Source organism: Mesitornis unicolor, unplaced genomic scaffold, assembly GCF_000695765.1.
Source record: "Mesitornis unicolor isolate BGI_N332 unplaced genomic scaffold, ASM69576v1 scaffold959, whole genome shotgun sequence".
Lineage (NCBI taxonomy): Eukaryota > Metazoa > Chordata > Aves > Mesitornithiformes > Mesitornithidae > Mesitornis > Mesitornis unicolor.
In genome coordinates, this window is record NW_010207783.1 from 273984 (window position 1) to 286097 (window position 12114).

The following is a 12114-nucleotide window of genomic DNA, read 5'->3' on the forward strand; positions in this document are numbered from 1 at the left end:
CATCCTTGTGGCTCTTCTCTGAACACGCTCCAGAATCTCAACATCCTTCTTATAGTGAGGGGCCCAGAACTGAACACAGCACTCGAGGTGCGGCCTCCCCAGTGCCGAGTACAGGGGGATGATCACCTCCCTGGACCTGCTGGTCACCCACATTTCCTTGGGTTCTCCTGTAGGTGGTTTATTCTCTGAAGGCACATGACTCATGGGCCTTGTTTGCCTTCTGGGGATGACCTCATCTTGGGAATTTCAGGATGTTCACAGGGTACAGTAAGTCCAGAGCCCAGCAGATGGCACCACCGAGTGACACTGAGAACAGCTCACAGAGAAGCAGCACCCTGACAGTTTACTGCACAAGTTAAGACTTGATAGTAACATTGTCATTCTCCCCCTCACTAAGGAACGAGACCTTCTCTTGCATCTCTTCCTTCACCCATTTCCCTTCTTCACAGCACACAAAATGCTATTGTCTCCTATGGACAGGCAGTGCCCCTTCTGAGAAAAATCAGAATAGACTTGTGGCCAGTGGTTAAGTGTGAGACTTGCCTTGTGTTCCAGGAGAGCGTTTTCCACTGAAGGTTCTGGAGGATTTCAGTGTTCGCACCCTGTACGATAAGCTGGAAGATCAGAATCTGCACCTGGCATCTCAGCTGGCAAAGCACAGGATGGATGTGTTGGTGTTTTACAACGGAATCAGCCAGCGAATTCAAAGTCTCGTGGTCAGTGTGAAGAAACGATTGAGGGAAGGAAGCCTTGGAATTGTGAATTTTTTAAGATAAAAGGTTCCCCTGAAGTGTCAGTTTACTGAGGGATAGATCTTACTCCTTTCAGTACCGTACTCTGGCATAAAATAGTTACACTAATCTCTGTTTTGATATGAGAGAATGTGGAATGGGTGGATTGAGGCTTTCAGAGTCTAATACTGCTGCTTTCTGTAAGCAGGACATGGTGCAAGCACTGGACTCCGAAGGCCTGAAAAACTTTGCCAGGCAAAGGATTTGTGAGCATAAACCTGCAGACAGCAGCTGGGCAGCAGTGGGTGTTGAACAATGTGATGAGCACTGTAGCAACAACTTCCAAGCAGGTAAGAGACCCAGAGTGCAGAGCAGGAGAGAAGTGGAGTGTAAGGATAGCGTCAGTGGAACAGTTTAAAAAAAGGCATGAGAAGAGATCCCACAAGATTGTGTCTTCCAGTGTTGTTGTTCTGCAAGAGCTGACAGCCTGTCTTCGTGTGTGTTCAATAAGAAGACAGGTCTGTCAGCTTAGGAATGGGTAAGCACAGTTATTTGGAAATGTTACAGCATGAGGCATCTTGGGGTCATCTTGTGCAATTGTCTCTTCATGTGGTTCTGTAGAAGTCCATTTAAATTGCTTGTCGTGTTCATCAGGTGCTCAGTGGCAAGAGGCAGCAGAATTAATGAAAGCTCTGGAAATGCTGCTTGGGAACGCTCTGTCCAAAAATGGAGCTGTGAAACAAGAGATGGAGAAAAAGGTCCAAGGACAGGATGCAGCGGCAGTTGTACCCTCGCTGGACAGTGAAAGTAAATCCGAAGTAGTGGAAAGGCAGGTGAGTTGCAGGTGTCTGGTTTGGGGCCATCTTTCACCTTTCTGCTGTTTTTTCCACTTGTCCATTTCTTTAACTCTCGGTCCCTTTTTATCCTACAGGATCGTGAGCTGCCTGAGCAATGTGAGCTCTTCAGTAGGAAAGATGCTTTGTTCAGCTTCCCCGGACATGAAGAACATGGTAAGGGCAGTGACTGAGTTGTGGGTGCCATGGTACTTTTCAGAGATCACAGTAGAAGGCTGATTCAGTGAAGTCTAGGTTAAGAGAGTGTATATCGTTCGTTTGCTCACAGAACAAATGTATAATTATTTTTTGTGATCCTCACAGCCTCTGGGTAGGCATTGTCTGTGCTCGATGCAGTATTTCCTTGTGGCAGCATGTATGTTGCAGTCATCCGAACATGAAGAGCCTCTTCTTTCTTGAGGGTTAAAAGTGCCCCTCTGTTTTCTTCAGATTTAGATCTCCAGTTGGCTTCTCTGACTGAGTTGGAGGTGGAGAGCCTGATAGCAGCTTCCCCTCTTGCCAAGACTCTGTGTGAGATCAAGCAAGCTTTGGGGAATCTGCAGCAACCTTCAGATCTTGCTAATCCAGGTAACAGATCTTAGTCTGTGTTACCATTTCTGTCCCTGTAGTGGACAGGAGATAAGATTACAAAATAGGGGTAGAGAAGTTGTCTCTCATCCTTGATGCCTTGGCAAAATGCACGCACAAATGTCTGCTGTTGAGCTGCAGGTTATTAAAAAGAAGTCACCAGAAGGTCAATAAGAAGACCAAAGGGCTTGACTAATTCACATGTGTAGACCTTTTTCATTCTTTTTCTCAGCAGGTACTTACAGAAAGTGAGGATTTTTGTTTCTTATGAATTCATTTGCTAGAGCTTTTCTGTTCATCACAAAAGGTTTCTGGGGAAAACACTGTAATGCAGCCAAGAGCTTTGGTCTTAGGGAGCAATTTACCAGTAAGAGAATAAAGCAGCTGGTTCTCTTCATGTGTTCTGGTTTATAGCAGTAAATAAACAAAGAGTTAAAATAAGGATGTCTTCTGAACTGAACGTTTTCATCAAGCTGTTGCTGAATTTTTAGACTGTGATGCCTAGAATTTGGAATTATTAATGGTGTGGGTTTGATGTGATTATGGGTGGATCATTTGCATTATTTTGAAATTCAGATGCAGTGAGCTTTGCAAAGGCCTGAATATGCTATCTATGTGCACTGTGCAGCTGCCACATAGTCTAGAGTCAGTGAATAGTGCTGGCAGTAGATCCTGTCCTGGGTTTTTGCCCATTGGACTACGCTGCCTTAGTGGTGGCATAGCAGTCCCTTGATTCAGTCCACTGAATTTGCCCTCTGCTTTTGTTCTGAATTTCTGTAACAGACAGCAAACATCAAACGAGCGTGGGGAGCTCGGCCCTCTTCTGAGCTGCTGGATTCTTGGGCCACAAAAAGGGATGAAGCTCTGCTGCTGGAAATAAAGAGGAGCTGTGTTGCACAGAGGACTGCCTTCTGCAAAGTAAAAAAGCCACCAGCCCATTTCCTTGAGGAGCTTAGCTTATCCTTGGCTAAAGGTGGATTATGGGAGAGTGTGTTTGCGGACAGAGCTGCAGTATCCGAAGTATCACAATAGATATATATTTAGTTAGAGATGTACTTGGTCAAATATGTAATGACTAATCCATCTTCTGTTTGCTTAATCTGGTTGAAATACTTTCACATTTGCCTTGGATTATCAATAATTTGTAGGCTTGAGAAGGAAGATAAGATTCTTGACGTTATTTGCTAATTTTATACTTTTCATTATCAAGTCAGTAAAGCGGAAAACATTTGAGGCCATGGGTGATATATGAGTCCCTGCTTAATCAGTGCATTCTGTATAGCCTTTGTGATCTCTGATACAAAGTATATTTGTGAGGGTTTTCAAGATAGTTTAGAGCCACACTTCTAAGCCTTGCCCAGCATCTCTGCAGTGCCCGTGCATGTTTTCAATATACTCATGTTGATCTCAGTGCTGGCAGAGACCCTGCAGGTCTCTAGAGATGTGATTTTTTGAGCAAGTACACTTGAACTATTCCCTGTAGTGGTGACTGCAGGGATCAGTGTAGCTGCCTGTGTCCAGTGCTCTGGAGACCTGATATTTAGACTGAAAATATTCTTCCCACTGTTCTCTTTCTTTTGGCCTGTCTGTATGATGCCAAGAGAGCCTGGCCGTGAAGTGGTCTTTGCTTCTGTGGAACAGGAGCAGGATCAGAACAGCTGCTCCATCTCTTTCTGCACAGTATTCCTTAGCTCCAAGTACAGCAATGTCAAATTTCTTCCTTGTGAGCCAGAGCAGTACCTTGGCAGCCCCCACAGGTAGGCTTCAGCCAACTGCTTCCAATAACAAAGCCTATTCTCTTCCCGCTGCAATATTTAATGAATTGCTTATACGTGAAGAGGTTTGTGAACACACTCCTTCCTGGTTCCTAGACACAGACCTGTGTTTATTCTTGCCTTTGCATAACCATAGTGGGTATTAAGAGGGTGAGACTTCAGTGGCCCAGAACCAAGACAGAAGCTCTCAGTTTTGCTTCCGCTAACTGGTGTCTCTGGTGGATCCAGAGGAACTGCAGGGTCTTCTGTCCTCATCTCATTTTGGTGTTTCCTCGTCTCCTGAGCTCGCTCCCAAATAAAAGCGGTTTGTTTTGGTTTCTTTGCAAATGCACCTTGGGAGAATTTAGGTACTTATTGGTGCTTTGAAGGGACTTTCAGAAAATGGGAGGATTTTAGGAAGCAAAACACACACCTACAGACAAACAATTCAAAACACCTCTAGGTCACACTCTGTGACTGCCTGTTCTAAAATACATAGTAGTGAAAAAACTCATTTCTCTCCTCATTGCTTTTTTTTTAAGGTTTTCAGCAGATATGTTTATAACAGTGCTACATGGAGGTAAGCGTCTTGAGTGATTGCTGTCTCTAATATCCATAGGGAAACGTGGTACCCAGACAGGTGATAAAGTTATCTCTGTGACTTGTGGTTCCAGGTTGTATTTGTAAAAGGCAGGGTGAAAGGCAGTAGTAAATAAAATTTGTCAAAAGTTTCATTGAACAGTTTTCCACTGAAAACCAGTTTTTGTTGCAGATCAAAACAAATATATGCATAGGGAATTTTGCTGCAAGGTTTCTCCTTTGCCCACTGTGGTTTTCTTAAGTATGCTTCAGTTATAAGTAAACATTTTCGAGTTTCAAAATGGTTTGGGTCTTTTTTTTTTCCCCACAAACCCAAAGGATATCAATGAAAAGACCAGAGTTTCACACGGTGTTTCCTTTCGTGCTCTGTTAATGGTTCGTTGAACAGGAAAGAACAAATAAAAAGAAGAGTGGTGCAACCGTTCATGTTTTTCTGCTTCTGAAGTATTTACTGTTGATAACTTCTTTCCTAGTGGTCTATGGAATCTGCTGGAAGTGCAGTGCTGCCTGGAGTAGCTGTGAAGTCCCTCACATTCGGAAGGGCACCCTGAGACTGCTGAGAGTAATCGAGCGCAGGGTCGCTTCATATGGAATTGGGGAAGGGTCACAAAGCCGTCGGGTTTTTTTGGTTGCTTTGACTTTGCTTCTCTTAGCAGAAAATGAAATGGCCCTTTTCAACGTTCAGTGTGAAGTTCAGCTTCTCTTGGAGAGCATCAAACGCTGCTGTGGCAGGGAGAAGGAAGGTATGGTTGTGTTCTCTGAAACAGAACCTCTTTGGTTTATGTCTGTGTATGGACTGGGTGGTTTCTGCTGATTGTGTCTTCCACTGTGAAACTGTCATCAAGCCTCCAGTGTGTTAGCAAAGCCAGATAATGTTGGTGACAGCGCTGGTTGCAGTTACTGAGGCCACCCTTGGCTGTGCTCATTATCTGGTTGATCCTCACCTCTTATACATACAGAGCTAGATACAGTGCTTTTAAGTGCTGTTAGAAGAAAAGGTCCAATGAAAATGTCTAATGAATATGTCCATCTACAGAAAATATCCAATGAGGATTTCATTACTGTGTCAATAAAACAAAATATGCTAACAACCCAGATCTACTGGTGGATTCTTTGCAGGTTTGCACACTCATACTTGAGTATGGTGACGTTAGCTAAGCCTATCAACGTATGAACCTAAACTTAATGGCTATCCATTGAATTCTCCTAGACGACAGCAAGTGCAGTGTGTTATGAGCCAGCTTATCCCACAACAAAAAGGTTTTGCACCGAGTTGTTTGCCTTGACAAAAAGCATATGCATTGATGTAACTTGGCTGACTGACCATTAGGATGAGAGGCAGATAACTGAGATGGTTCTGAATCATAGTAGTCAACTAAAATGCACCCAGACTTTGGCCTGGTTTTCAGATGTGGATTCTCTTTGCATAGCTGAGACATGTCTTGAGTTTAGTTGCCATAGCTTTTAGTAGCTTCTTGCCCTTGAACCCTGACTTCTCTGTGTTGCAGGTGAAATTGAATTGGCAGATGAGAATGGCCAGGTGAGGCATTTGCTCCAGAACCAGGATCACTACGCATCACAGCTCCCTAGTGAGAGTTCTGTGTACTGCTCAGTCACACGTATGTGAATTTGCAGATCTCTGTATTGGAGATGCTTTCATTTTCCTTTGTAGCTAAAGAAATACCACACACCGGTGAAGTTTAAAAGTTAAAGAGGATTTTTGTTCTGGATTCCCAGCTTGAGCCTCTGAGCATCCCTATTTTCACTCAGAGGCAACAAGACCCAATGATGCTGAACACTTACGGAATCAGATATTACATGGTGTGCACCACAGAAGTACAAGTATTGCATTTGATCTTCTCTTGTCAGCTCCTTTTCCTCTTCTCTCTGCAGCTAAACTGGGCAAGTGGGAAGACTTGAAAGTGTCATCTACCAAAATGAAATCCAAAAAATATGGCAAACAAGCAGTCTTTTGGAAGTTCCATCCACAGAAGGTGAGCTGAGTGAAATTAATGACCGGAATTAATTAAATTAATACTTAGACTTTCTTTATGTCCCCAGCAGCTATACATGAGCATACTGTGTTTCCACTGCATGTAAAAAGAGTCATTCACCACAGGGCAATAAGAAACTGGGGAACTAATTATGGCAAATCAAAGGATTTGCTTGGTACTGAGTTTTGAAGGCTGTCTTTATGCTTGTTGGTTTATTCCTTGATGACACAATTTGTTGGGTTGTTTCCAGAAACCTGAAATGGTAAATGCCTCATTTCTCTGAGGAAAAAAATAGTCTCACTGAGCTAGTTCATCAGTGAGTAAGTTTGAAGCCAGGTACGTGTTTAATAACTTTGCCTTGCAGACACTGGGCTTGTGTGGTGAATCACAGAAATTGGCAGGAGGACAAGCTGCAGCCCCAGGTTAGTTCATCTTTAACTCAGAGGTTTTATTTCTGGAATTGTTTAAGTATTGAATTAACAAGTTCTTAGTACTTTCATCTCAGCTTTTACCTGACCAGCTCCTATAAATAACTTTATAAGTCCTCAGCTGGGTCATATCTCTATAGGATGGACCCTGTCCCATCTTGCACATACTTGTTGAATCAGCAGTCCTGCTGCTTTGCTGTGCTAAGTACTTGTATATATGCAACACATTGAGAAACTATTAAAACTGCATATAAAAATGTAGACAATCTTGCAAAAGCTATAGGTGAACCTTTCTTCTTCAAGGTTCCTCTTAAAAAAAGGCTGTAAAACCTAATCGGTGAGAACATAACTTTTCTCTGTACAACACCCAGAGGTACGTTGATCTCGGATTAATTCACACACAGTTTTAAAGCTGCAATTCAAATTCCTGCTCCAGGCTTTGGAAGTAAAAGCAGCAGCTAATTCCTATTAAATGCAAAGAGGAAATCTTTGGTTGTGGAGACACCATATTCCTCTGCTTCAAATCCATTCAGTATAACATGTGTTCTGTGTGTGTCATTTGTTCTGATGTATCTTAGCATCTCTTTAGATGACTTCATAAACTAAGCAGAACAAAATCTTCTCTTAAAGTAAGTCACTTATCCAGTCCAGTCATTAGAAGAACTGGAAGAAACTTGAACTGAAGAGGAGGAAACTTGGTTTTCCTTACTACCTTTTACTAACTGGCAGTATTAGACTCTGAAAAAGAGAGACCTGGAAAATCCAATTACATGTACCAAAAGCAATAGGCATTGATGCCCAATCTCCCCCTCGCCCATCTGTCAGCCAGTGGAAGTTCTGACAAATCAAAGCCCAAAATAGCAGAAAATATGCACTGTTCTGTGTGAGAAATCTGCAGCCCATCACTCCTACACCTTTGAGCAACAAAGCAAAGAACTCTATAGTTTGTACTTCCAAAACCATACTAAGTGTACACCTGTGGTATTCTTACCGGGAGAAAAGCTGCTCATAAGCCCATTTATTGGAGCAGATTTGCCAAGCCAAACATAAAGTGACGAACGTGGCAATAAAAAAAGCTGGTGGTTTCCAAGTGCCCAACTCTCACTAAGTTCTACTGGAGAGCCGTTGTGCGTAGGTCTGACAAATTTGCCTTTGTAAATGGTGCCAGGGGAGGTACTGGCTGATAACTGGGTTGTGGTCAACAAGGAAGTCAACAAGCTGTATAGGTCAAAGGCCTCTTGTAATGCTGGATGTTGAAGCCAGTCACTTTTTGGCAGGTTTAAGAACCAAAGGTGTAAGGAAAAAGCGGATATTTGTGGTCTGGATTTACACTACAACACTACTGCAGAAGTTTAGAAATTGGAACTACAAAGATATGATCCTCTCTTATTACGTGCTGCTGTGAAGTTGGATTTACTCCACTTACATGAAATTTTGATATATTTTGCTATAAATGAGGTCAGGACCTGTGGGATTTTTTTGATCTTGTCAGAGAAGCCAGAGTTAATTTTTTCTCTTCTAGGGAGAGAAGTGTTGTACACTGGGTAAACAGTCCTTGAACTCTCTCCTGAAGAAATAATTTTAAATATAAGATGTAAATGTTATTTGATCCATAGCAAGTCCATCAGCAAGTGTCCCCCATCAATGATTTACCACCCTAAGGAGTTTTGCTGCGGTGTATTTACCTGGGCTTTGTAGGTCAGCAGTAACTAAGAACGAGGAAGACTTTGCAGTATTATAAATCCTTTGCTTACCTTGGCTTCTCCACCCTCTCTTAGCAAACTGCAGTTCCAAAACTCTTAGCTAAGCTCCGAAAGGACAAATTTGTACAGCAGAATTATTCCCCTCGGGTTTCATTCTTTTGTAGGTTTTTATTTTCTTCCTGCCCCATTGACCTTCCAGACTGGAAGGAAGTCTGAGACTGGGTTGTGTAAATCCCGGACTCAAGGAGAAACTCACCTTGTGGAAGGGTTCAACCTCAGCAATGAGCAAGCTGGATCCAGCTGTGAACAGCGGGTTGTGCAGCCGAGCGGCTCCTTCCCCTTCCCGTTACTATTCATACTTCATTGGGTGGCACTGAAGGGGAGCAGGGGGCAGTTCTCCTGCACCTGAGTTGACCTGAAATTAAAGAGCAATACAACAGCCTTGTGCTTCTGACCTCACGTGAGGACTTGCATATGTAAATAGGGAGGTTGCTACAAGTAGCTGCTTTCTCTGGTTCTGCTGGTAAATGATTTGGGGTTAATCTGTTAATGTTTGTGCTTTTGGAGTCTTTTCAACCTTGGCTGAAAAGCAGAGCTGAGGTTGTTCGGACTATTAGAATAGGTTTATGTTCTCCTTTTTCCACAACTGTTTTTTTAGGTGAATGGAGCCAACTGAGTTCATGTCTCCCTCATTTTTTATGTATTTTCCTATTCAGTTCTGATTTCAGCTTCTTTTTGTAGTTTTCTTAGTTTCCGAGTGATGCTTTAAGATCTGTGAATCATTAGCATCAGTTCAGTGTGATAAAACTCATGTTCCTTATTTTCTCCCTAAACCTCTGTTTGTAATACAAGAGGCAGACAGTTGAATGTCACAGACTTACCTGGGCCATTTTGCTTTGTTTCCTTCCCTGCTCAGCACACAGAATCTTCGTCCCTACAAGCTGTAGCTGTGAGGGATTCTTCGATGCTGCTGGAACTGCACCTCTGCTGGCTCAGCCTGCGTGACAGGGAGGGACTGGAGGGATGTTAGAGCCTGGGGCAGCAGTGTTGCATGGAGGTGAGAGGATCTGCTGGTACCAGCAGAGAAGAGAGAGCACGATCTATCTGTGCATGCAGTCTCTCCTTCTTCCCTGCTGGTACCAGCACATTCTCCTTGCTCAGGTTCAGGCTGGTGCCAGCGTTTTTATTTTTTTTTCTGTTTTGCACTAAAGAATTTGTTATTCTACATAGGTAAAGCAGAGGTCACTCCAGCTCTTACAGCTGAGGAACCCCTGTTAGTGGGAGCCTTGTGCTTTGGCCATGGCTTTGTGCTGTGTCCCCAGTCTGTCCATGTCACAGAAAGGCCAGAAGGGACAGTTACAGAGGAGTCTCTCAGTATGCTGTTGACCAGTGTATTACTGAGACCAGCCTGCCTCACATAATGCAGACTTAACAGAAGGCCAATGTATCTAGGAAAAAGAGGAGCCAAGTGAGAGATTCTTGAGGAAAAGAGAGAATTTTCTTATCTAGAAAATTAATTATTGTTTGAAATCATATTTTCCTTTCAGCCAGGCTATTCTAGGTGTTCAGATCTTTTCACAAAGATAGAGATGGTGTATTTTTGTCCTATTCAATCACTTGGGTAGCACCCTAATCCTGTAAATCCTTTGTTCAAGACATACAAGTAGGTATTGTACTCATGCAAGATTTCAAAACCTCTCTGCTATTCTTTTTTTGACACCAAACGGCAGATCTCTGGTAGATCTTGACAGTTTTCAGGCATCTTCTTGAATTCCCAAATAGCATACAGTGCTGCTTCACGCGAGGCTGAGCAGAGTTTCCAGAGGGATGTGGCACTGAAAGCTACCTATGACAGAAAATGGGAATAGTTTCTGAGTCTGTAAAGCAAACTAATGTCTAAATAAGGACAGCAGATTATTACTGCAGCAGTGTAGGAAGCAATGTGTGTGTAGGTATCAGCTGCTCCGTTGGAAAGCCTGGTCCAGGATGGTGAAGCAGTCGTACAGGGCTTCAGACCTGGTAAACTGACAGCATAGGAATTTCTGCTTGAGAGGCTGTGCATGTACAGAACAATGTGGTTTTTCTTGTAGTTTCTCAGTTGCATAGCCCAAAATGTTGTCTGTTTTCCAGTTTTACGAGAGCAGTGGCTGGAGAAGTATGGAGACTATGTAGGGCTGGAACAGTGGGACAGAACCGAAGTGCTGAATGACTGAAGAATTCAGAGGTTGGAAAAATAAATAATGTAATCACTTCCAATATTTTTATTGTCAAGATAGTTTCAGGTTAGGGTATTTCTTGCCTGGTGACAGCAGGTGACTGATAAAGGTACCCTTTGCTTTTCCCATTGATTTTGGAATGAGATTGGGCCAGATCTAGCATTGGGGTTCCACTACAGTGTACAAAAGGGCCAGTTACAGGCTCTTGGGGTGAAATTTGGAGGAACAGACAGACAGGCTTGGCAATAGTTGAGTTGTGTGTGAAGCTTCAAGGCCATGCTATTTGTATTATAGTTGTTAAAAAAATCACCTTTTTGTGTTTAAAAAAGGACTGGTTAAGTTGAACAGACCTTGGGCACCATCACAGCATGCAGGTTTGTTGACTTGCAGGGGAGAGGTTCACAGTTGTCAAACCCACTTCATTCAGCAGAGAAATCTGTTACTGTTTTTACTGGGGTTTATCATTTCTGCCTCTTTTACACCTATGCGCATGTTTCTTGGCCTGATGAATATTTATCACATCCATCTTAAAAGACAAAATAGCTTCTGCTTTATGGCTGTAAGTCTTGCAGGTGCACGTACTCTGGTTTTGTGCTTGCAGATGGCTTCAGCGGGGCTGTCTGCCTGCAGGGAGTTAAACACATCCTCCGCAGAACTGGAGCCCGCATTTGCTTATTGCCCATCTCTGCAGCATTTGCACGTCTTGCTGTGTTTTTGCTGCTGATTGGGAATAAGCTTTGGTGTGCACTTCCCATCTTCTGGAAAGTTCTTTGTCCGTACTGGATATAAAAGCCTATTTCTTCGGTGAACAACCTGGACATTTTAGGAGTGCAAATACCGAAATGTATCTGTTGCAAAGCGTATTTATTTTGCAAAAACTTCGCTGGGGGGGGGTATGCAGAAGCGCACAGGTGGTGGGGTGGCTGTTGGGAAGGGCAGCTCACCTTGAGGAGCAGCTGCAGCCCTCATTAGCGGGCATTGGGCACAGCTGTGTGGGGCTCTTGTCCAGGCATTTGCAGCGCCCTGCACGGACTCACTTGTGCTGTACATCCAAGTAGGCAAGGAATATTTGGCTGCGCTGCTGAATTTGTGCATTTTTGGGGCTGTGGTTGTGGTAAGTCCTTGGGGCAGGACTCGGGGAGTTTGGGTGGGAAGGGTGGCAGAGGCGCCTGTGGGGAGCTGGGGTGCCATTTGAACTCAGGGAGGGCTTGGTGAGAGAATGGCTGAGTGTGAGCTTGGGGCTCTTGTCTCTCTGTCTACCTGTGAA